The sequence below is a fragment of the Macaca thibetana genome, chromosome 3 (genome assembly GCF_024542745.1).
Source record: "Macaca thibetana thibetana isolate TM-01 chromosome 3, ASM2454274v1, whole genome shotgun sequence".
Classification (NCBI taxonomy): Eukaryota; Metazoa; Chordata; class Mammalia; order Primates; family Cercopithecidae; genus Macaca; species Macaca thibetana.
In genome coordinates this window covers 161,555,577-161,565,918 of record NC_065580.1, presented here as the reverse complement: position 1 = coordinate 161,565,918, position 10,342 = coordinate 161,555,577, and positions in this window count along the sequence as shown.

Below are 10,342 nucleotides of genomic sequence, written 5' to 3'. Positions count from 1 at the left end.
TACCTGCTACTGTGCCTTTACTTTCTTATGTTGCTGCCTCCTATTGTTGATCAATTGGATCGGTAGCACCAATACCAGCACTGTCATCCTGAACACTCAACACTTACCATTTTTGCCACTTAGTCACACTCAGGCTCTGCCACCTTGCCTTGCTCTTTATACTTAGAGAGTATGCCTTGTGTCCCCAGCTTTATCATAAGTTGTTGCAGGATGGAAAGGAAATCATGCCTGGTAGATGCAAAATAACCCTAATAACTAGCGCAGGACAGGGAGAGAGGGCTACAGATACCTATGTTGTTTGGGTCTCTGTAAAGAGAAGCTTTGCTCACCCTGACATTTACAATGGACGGGAGCTCACTCTGTTTAAACACTGCATGTGCAGGAGCTTTCCTGCCTGATCTTGTGTCATCCTCGCGGACCCATTTTATCTGTATTTTGCAGGGATCTGGGGCTGGCTGAGGAGAGGTGCCTGTGAGACAGCGAGGGGTGGAAGTGCGCCTTGAACCTACTTTATCTCACTCATTCTTACCCAGTGCCAAGTGCTGCTCTAAATAATTCCTATTTAAGTTATTTAATGTCACAACTTAATAATTCATATTAATTAATGCAATCAATTATTTTAATTAATATATTTTAATCTAGTCAATGTAATTAATTTAATTAATTGATAATTATATTAATTATGAGTTATTTAAATCCATATTTAAGTTATTTAATGTCACAACTTAATAATTCATATTATGTTATTTAATGTCACAACTGCCACTGGTGGCAGAGCAGGGGAGTTTCCGCTTTTATCCCATTTTACACTTACCTTCCTATCTTTGTTTCTAATGTTCATGAATTCTAAGTCTCTCCTGCTGGGAAGAACAAGGAAAAGAAGGATCCTGAGAAGAGAAGGAGACATGGTGCGAATGTCAGGGAGAGAGGGAAGGTTTGGGCATGAAGCTACCTTGGGAAAAAGAGAGGAAGCCTAGAGAGGAGGCTCCGAAGCTGAGCCCTGTACCCCGCGTGGAGAACAGCGCCACTGCACGCACGAGGGGCAGGGCAATGCCACCTGCACTGGGTGTGTGCTGGGAACTCAAGAAACAACTGTCAGCTCTAATATAACATCATGATGAACTCAACGTGGACGCAAGTGTGTTTTTCCTCCTCCTTTCTTTTAGTTAGGGTACATGCAAGCCACTCTCCCTCTTTGGATCCATGGCTGAATCTGGAAACCAGCAGTGACCAGCTCTAGAGTAAAAAAATCAGGAAGGGGTCTGGCCGCACTGGGTTGGAGAATCAGACTTGAGGATACCATGCCATGAGGTGTGTGGCCTCTGGGCAACACAGCAATGCCAGTTTAGAATCATCTCCTTGAAACTGAAGGAAAAGCCAGGCTTGAAAATACGGGTTAGAACAAGGAATCTTGGGCCAGGCACAGTGGCTCAGGCCTGTAATCTCAGCACTTTGGGAGGCCGAGGCGGGTGGATCACTTGAGGTCAGAAGTTTGAGACCAGCCTGGCCGACATGGTGAAAGCCCATCTCTACTAAAAATATAAAAATTAGCATGGCATGATGGCATGTGCCTGTAAAACCAGCTACTGGGTAGGCTGAGGCAGAATCGCTTGAATTTGGGAGGCAGAGGCTGCAGTGAGCCAAGATCACACCACTACACTCCAGCCTGGGTGACAGTCTAAAGAAAAACAAAACAAAACAAAAAGCGAGGAATCCTGGATGAATAACTAGCTTAGCATGCAGAAGATGCCAACAATACCGTGTTTAACATAGCAGCTGTCTTGAGTTAGGGCCTTCCACGAGTTCATTCTCTTTCATTCTACATTCCCTGTGAGGTGTGCATTTCTCAGGTGTGAGTTAGCTTGAAGGAGAATTCTCAGAACCCAGACCTCACAGAGGACAGACACCATCCTACAGCCACACGGCATTTAGGCAAACTCATCTGATAGTGTTTCAGGCTCGCCTGATTGGAGTGGGTGGGGTGTGGACCCTAGACTCTAGGACAGAAGCTTGCGCTTAAGGAACTCAGGGCCAAATTACACACTGGCTGGAGAAACACCTCAGGTCGATCTAATAGGCCTGCACAGAAAGCAGAAGGAAGCTGTGTCCTGGAGGGAGCAGACGCTCTGTGGAGGAGGAGCCTCTGTGAAATGAAATGACAAAGGCTGACCAGAGCTGAGTGGAGCGTCTAGACATGGAAAGTGGTAGAAATGATTCCGGTACTACAAAAGGATTTACCTCAACCCTGGCTCAATGCTACCTCCTCCAAAATGTCTTATTTGAGGCTGTGTTTCCCCTCTGAATACACATTTCTAGCTTCGTAATAGGAAAGAAGAAGAAAAATGAATTTATTTCATGGCCAACTTTTTGTGGTGAGAGATAAGAAAAACAGACTTTTTAAAAGGTTCACATTTAGCATTTAAAGAAACCGAATTCTGAAAAATGTGAATTCCTTACCTGCATTCACACAGCTCATTTGGGAGGAAATGTGGGTTAAAGTACAAGTCTCGTGGATTCCAGCAAAGTTGGAATAATCCACCACTCTTTGTGTAGGAAAAAGGCACAATAGGAAAACGTGTATATCGGCCTTTTTTTTTTTTTTTTTTAAGACAGAGTCTCCCTCTGTCACCCAGGCTTGAGTACAGTGGTGAGATCCCGGCTCATTGCAACCTCCACCTCCCAGGCTCAGACTATTCTTCTGCCTCAGCCTCCCAAGTAGCTGGGATTACAGGCATATGCTGCAACACCAGGCTAATTTTTGTATTTTTAGTAGAGACGGGGTTTTACCATGTTGGCCAGGCTGGTCTTGAACTCATAACCTCAGGTGATCCGCCCACCTCAGCCTCCCAAAGTGCTGGGATTACAGGCTTGAGCCACCACACCCAGACGGCTTACTTTTAAAAAAACAATAAAAATTCAGAAAAAGGGAACACCAAAAACAGTAAAATCAGGTTACCTACAATGGGACGTAAGATGCCAGTGACAAGAACATGAAAAAGTGAAGCTACTGTAAGTAAAATGGTAATATTTTGATTTTTGAAGACATGTGTAGAGTCCACACATTTTTAGAAAAAAATCAGTAAGAATGAGGAGGAGGAAAAAAAAAAAAAAACTAAAACCAAAAGCAGACTGAAAAAAAAAAGAAGATAATTGTATTTCAAATGAATATCAGACAATGATAAAGGGGAATAAAGAAAGTGAGAAAGCAGGAAAGCAGTACTGGAAAGAAGGGAAGGAAGGAAGAGGGGAGCAGGGGCGGGGGAAAGAAAATCCAAGTAACTTGAAGGAGTGAAAATCCAACAGATTTATGAACACAATATCTGACTTTAGAACCTCTGTTTTGGGTAGAGTGGAATGGGGACAGGAGAATTGCAAACAAATCCTGACTACTTTTAATAAATAAATAATTAGGTAATAAATTGCATGAATAATCAGATGAATTAAAATTCATCTAATCAGAAGAATTTCTTGTAGTGTATGGGAAAAAAAAATTCCTGTAACTATTTTGGATGTATTGAAAGAGTAGCAAATATAAAAATGTGCTGATGTTTGAGAACCCAGCAGTGTAGAAAAAGAAATATACGAATATGTAATGGAAGAAGGCAAGAAGGGACTCTGTGGGGATAGATTTGAATTAGAGGTACTGGCATGAAGTCATGATTTCTAAAATATGTGTGCTCATATAGGTATATTTTTGTGTATATTTGCTTGCATGAATATATTGGAAATATACATATGCATGTATATATTTCCTATTTGTCCATTGAAAGGGCCAAGAAATTGTGAGAGGAAAACAAAATCTCAGAACCCCAAACTCCCCATGCCAAACGGAAAGTTAAGCTTAAGAACTAAGTCTCTCAAAAACCGCCTAGCTGTAATTTCACATGCTCACTTTGTCTTATGTAAAACACAGATTTACTGAGCCAGAGATGAACGCACAATTGACTTTTCCTCCCACTCCTTTCTTTTCACATGTAAAACGTAGATCCACTGAGTGCCAATCACAGCCTTACAACCATGGAACCACTTGCCTCGTTGCCTACCCTCCCCCAGCCCTCCTGCTGGTTCTTTCCACTTTAAATATTGAAGCCCTCAAAACCCTCTGGAAAAAGCACAGATCCTACTGTGACTTGTGTTTCTTTTTCCTGGGTGCATCTTCCGTGTTGGCAAAATAAACCTTTAAATCGATTGAGATCTGCCTCGGTCACGTTTTACAAAAACAAAGACATTCAGTAGCAATGAGTAGTAGAGCTCAGCTCTTCACTGCAAACGCCATCCCCCACTAAAAGGAACAAGAGCTCTTCAGAGGAATAGCTGATTCCAGGGCTTGGGGCAGGGTAGGTCAGCATGAGCTGGAAAGGAAGAAAGTAGCTTATAGACTGAGAGTTATGTTATAAGGGACACAGGAGCCACTAAGGGAGCTCCCAGTGGCCAAATTGTGGGTGACTGGAACCCCAAAATAATGCAAGTAGAGTAACGAACTATTGACAAATAGGAATTCATGAATACACAGGCATAAAAAGTAGGGAGAGAGGGATGGATCCTACGGTAGAATGCCAAAATCTGACTGATAGATGTGGAGAGCATGGCGGAGTTGGAAAATCAGCATTTTGCAATAATCATGGCAAAGACTGGATCAGGCAAGAATTGTCCATGTATGCTAAATCTAAAGGGATTTTTAAAAATGAGAATCAGGATATTTTCAGGGTCTTAAAATGCCATCCCATTGACTGCTTATTAGTTGCAAAGGAGAGAAAAATAGTAATTAAACAGTGAAGACATCAAACACCACTTGAACCAACTGATCAATATTAACATCACCAAAGATGGCCCTTGAGTGTCCCCAGATATGGTACTCTGAGAAGGACACACACTTCCCTATGCGTTATTTCAGCATGGAGCACGTGACCTGAATGTAATCTCACACACACACACACACACAAATCAGAGAAGCCCACAATGAGAAATGTTCTATTAAAACAAGTAGGGGCATGGGCTGATTGTATTCTTCAAAATGTTAACATCTAAAACACAAAGAAAGCCTGTGGAAATATTCCTGATTAAACAGGGAAACTAAAAAGACAGGGCGATTAAATGCACTGCCTGATACCAGAGGGATCCTGTACTGCAGGAAAAACGTTCTAAAGGACATTATTGGGTCAACGGACACAATTGGAACACAAATGGTAGATTAGATAAAACATGTTATCAATGTTAAAATACCAAAGTTGATAAGTGTACCATGATTACGTAAGAGCATATCCTTATTCTTAGGAAATAGCCCAGGAAGAATTTAGGCATAAAAGGGCATGATATATGTAACTTACCCTCAATAGTTCAGAAAAACAGGTATTTGTGTGTCTGAACACACGTGTGTGCATGTGTGTGTGCACATGTACATGTGAATGGAGAGAGAAAAAACACAAAGACAAAGCAAATGTTAAAAATGTGTGTGCTAAACGATTCGTGTCTGCTCTTCACATTATTTTCATTTTTGCAACGTGCCTTTCAGTTTGAAATTATTTTCAAATAAAAAGTTCGAAAACGATGCTTGTACACATTGGATGCATGTATAAATGGCTGTCATGAAACAGCCCAGCAAGTGCTGCTGGGAGGCCCTTATTAATCAATACATATATATTAATATGTCATTTCTGATGTTTTACACCACATTTTAATTGTCCACTAGAGCTTTGATTTCCAAACCTTGCCCTTTAATGGGCTGTATCTGAATCCCCTAGGATGCTTTTAAATAATACAAATTCCAGGAACCCAGACCCTGATATAGAAGGTCTGAGGCGGGGCTTGGAATCTGTTTTTCAAACAACCACTGGAAAGAGAATACATCCACGCATATACTTATGAGCAACATATTCTTTAAAATTGTACGCAATTTTTGCGTTTGTGAAGTTACATTCCAATCATGTCAGTCCTTCACACTTGCACTATACACTTAATCTCCTTTGGTTCTTTCCTATAGACCATCACTTCATCCTGGACTGCCCAGGCATCACCCACTGAATATCCCCCGAGGCCAGGTTAAACTTTGGTTCAGGGCATCCTATTCCCTACCCCCCTCACTCAGTCCTCCTGCTCTCTACTGTTCTATAGACCACCACATGTATCAGCTCTATTCCCCTTCTGATCTTCATCACCCCTGGGATCAAACCTGAGCTATCACCACAGCCTCCAAGTTTCACCTATTAGAGAAATGATCCTCAGGTAGAAGGGCTTGTAATCCTTCCAGACGTCTCTGTGATTCTCAGCCTGCCTGGTCACCTTTCCTGTTTGTTCCTTCTTTTTTATCAAAACATCTTTACGTGTTACAGAGAGATATTACCTCGGTTTCAGCATAGCAATTTGTTCATCTGATCACATCTAACTGAAGCATCTGTCAAGGATGAGATAAACATGGTTTCACAATGCGGACTGTCACCCAACCTGGCAGTCTCACCTCTCAACTGCCTTCTGGGCCTGCCTAGATAAAAGCTGTTGTTCTGTGCTATAAAATAACAATATAACGCTGGTGTGTTTTTCCTCCCCACCAAATAGCTCACAGCCATTCTCCTAAAATTGATGGTGTTTTCTTTCTTTGACACCTTCTTTAACTGGTTCAATCACAAGCTCATCTGATTTTAATATCAGCGTCTCAATTCCAGTTTAATCCTTAAATAAAGGAGCATCCAAGTAACGAATGAAGCAAGGACTCAAATGGTATCACTCCGTTTTATGAACCTGAGCATGTTTCACACAGTGCGCCCACTGCTTGACCTCATGGGCACTGAGTTTTCTGTGTTGTAGTGAACAAGTTTTCAGCTAAAACTAATCAAGAAAAGATCAACAGGCTGCCCTATAGGAATATAAACTAAAAGGAAATTTTATTGATTTGTGCATACACTTGTTATCTAAATACTTGTTTAACAAATAATAGAAGGTTCACTCTTTACCTGCAGCCTCAACATCTTACTGAATCCATAAAAATTCAAAATGCCTATGTTTTATGAGTGAACAGGAGTGACCTTTCCCTACCCCTCTACCCAAGGCTCCAGGATAACTTGAAAATGACAGAAGTCTCTGAAAATGACAGCTCTGCATACAGCAGTGGTTCTCCAAGTGTAGTCCCTGGGCAAACAGCATCACCTAGGAACTTGTTAGAAAAGCAAATTCTTCCTTCCACGTGTCCACGTGTTCTTGTCATTTAGCTCCCACTTACAAGTGAGAACATTCGGTATTTGATTTTTCTGTTCCTGCATTAGTTTGCTAAGGATAATGACTTTCAGCTCTATCTATGTCCCTACAAAGAACATAATCTCATTCTTCATGGCTGCATAGTATTCCATGGTGTATATGTACCACATTTTTTTTATCCAGTCTATCATCACATTTTCTTTATCCAGTTTATCACGGATGGACATTTAGGTCAATTCCATGTCTTTTCTATTGTTACTAGTGCTGCAATGAACATACATGTGGTTGTGTCTTTGTAATCGAATTATTTCTATTCTTTTGAGTATATACCCAGTAATGGGATTGCTGCGGCCTATTGGACAGCAGAGGGTGGGAAGAGGGAAAGGATCAGGAAAAATAACTAATAGATACTAAGCTTAATACATGGATGAAGAAATAATCTATACAACAGACTGCATGACACATGTTTACCCATGGAACAAACTTGCACATGTACCTCTGAACTTAAAAGTTAAAAAAAAAAAAGAAAAACAAGTACTCAGGCCCCACCCCACACCTACTGAATGAAAAAACCTATTATGGGGCCAACAATGTTTTAACAAGCCCTCCTCCAAGAGCTACATCATTGTACAGGTGCTGGAGATCTGAAGGCTGACATTAGCTTCAGGAATTCTTTGACCAACTGAAATCAAACAGGAAAAGAGAATATACATAAGTTTTCTAAAGTTTTTCTTAAGCCTAAACTATGTGTTTCACTATCCAATTAAAGTTGAACATTCCATTATTTTTCCTGTTTTCTGAAGTGATTATGGAGAACATTTGCCGCATTCTTTGTTTGGCTGGAGATGCTTGTAGTAACCAAGGCTGAGTTATGGTGCTTGCCTGAGGTGCAAATTCAAAGGCACAAAACTCATGAATCAAGACGAATATTAATGCAATATTTTAAAAGTCAAAACTAATCGAAAAAATTGTGATGAACAAAATAACAAAAATTTAAATGGAGATTAGGCCAGCCCAGAACTTATATGACTAATCCCTCTTACATCACTCTAATCCTGGCCTTGATAGTGATAACCTCATATTATCATCAATAAATTGTGGTAACCTTGGAAAAGGAGTGTATCAGCTGTGCCTCGTATATGCTCATTTTTTCCTGAGTGTTTTGCCAATGGCATGGTCATAGACGGCAGCGTATAACGGGAGCAGAGAGGACTGGGGAGCAGCTGAGTGGAGCTCAGGCAAAGTAATGTTCCAGAAGCCTAGAGACAGTGCCGTGGGGGGGACCCAAGCCAGGACTTAAGGTAGACGTGGGAGACTAGAAACAAGTGGGAGACTGGAAACAGGTGGGAGTGATGGACATAACTATTTGCCAAATGCCATCATGGGACAGGGATTAAAACAAGCAAAAAGTCACAGTCAAGTCCACACAAATAGCAGGAGACAGAAAAAGCCTGTGAGCCACAAAATCAGGCAAAGCTGAAAGGAGGGAGTTGACCTTGAGACCAGGAAAGAAAGGGGGCCTGCATTAGAAGAGACAGTCCCAGAAGGTAGCATGACGTATATAAAAAGTCAACATGCCAGGCATACTGGCTCATGCCCATAATTCCAGCACTTTGGGAGTCCGAGGTAGGAGGATCACTTGAGGACAGGAGTTCAAGATCAGCCTGGGCAACATAGCAAGATCTTGTTTCTACATAAAAATTTTAAAATTAGCTAGCTGTGGTGACTTGGCTGCCACCTGTAGTCCCAGCTACTGGAGAGGCTGAGGCAGGAGGATTGCTTGAGCCCAGGAGTTCAAGGCTGCAGTGAGTTATAATCATGCCACTGTACCCCAGCCTGGGCGACACAGCAAGAAAATACAAAAATACAAGTCAACAGTCAGGACATCACTGAGAACTATGCATATGTATATAGGTCTGCAACTAGCTTTTTTCAATTAGCAATATATTCAGGAAAAATTTTGTATCAGAAAATATGGCAGTGCTTCATTTTAAGGCGACACCGTGGTATCTGTATTAGTCAGGACTTTCCAGAGACAGAACCAGTAAGAATGGATGGATAGAGATTTGATACATAGATGATTGACTGATAGGTAGATAGATGATAGACAGATAGATGGTAGGTAGGTAGGTAGGTAGGTAGGTAGGTAGGTAGGTAGGTAGGTAGAGAGAGAGAGAGAGAGAGAGAGAGAGAGAGAGAGAGAGAGAGAGAGAGAGAGATAGATAGATAGATAATGTGATTTATTTTAAGGAATTCACTCAGGGGATTACAGGGCCTGGCAGATGTAGATGCTGTAGCTCTGGTCTGAGGGCAGAGTCTGGAAGTACATTTTCTTCTTCCTCTGGGGATCTCAATCTTCTTCTCTTAAGGCCTTCAGCTGATTGGATGAGGCCCACCCATGTTATGGCAGGTAATATGCTTTACTAAAAGTCTACAATTTAAAGTTTAATCATAGCTAAAAAAAAAAAAAAATAGCTTCACAGTAACATCTAGACTGGTGTTTAAGCAAACACTGTGCACCATGGCCTACCCAGGGCAACACAGAAAATTAACCAACATTAACCATGAAATTAACTGTAACCATTGCAGTTTAGCCACAGTAATTTCTATAACCAGCTAATGATTGATACAGATTTTTCCTTATTTTTCTATTATCATGAATAATGATACATACAAATAAAAACATTGTTTTATATGCTAAATGATGATACAGATTTTATATCCATATGTGACATGATACTGTTACATGATGATACTGTATTATTTTAGCATGATAATATGGATATTCCTGAAAGTGGACCTGCTGCTCAGAAGGTGTGTGCACTTAAAAAATCGTAATGGATACTGTCAAACTGCCTTCCACAAAGCTTCATTCCACAACAGCGTGTGAGAAAGCTTGTTTCCCTACGTGTTCTTGGACACTGGATATTTCCAAACATCACAATCTTTGCCAATACACTTTTCATGAGCATAGCCAAGGGAAGTGAGTGGAAATGGGAGCAAGAGCAGTAGTGGCTGGTGCAGGCAGGCCCTGGCACTTTCTCCACACAGAAAGCATGCTGCCCACCATGAGACATTAGAATGATTCACCAAGGCAGTCGATGTCTTAAAAACGAGAAGCATAAAAGAAAGGCACTGTGTCACTCAGGGAACA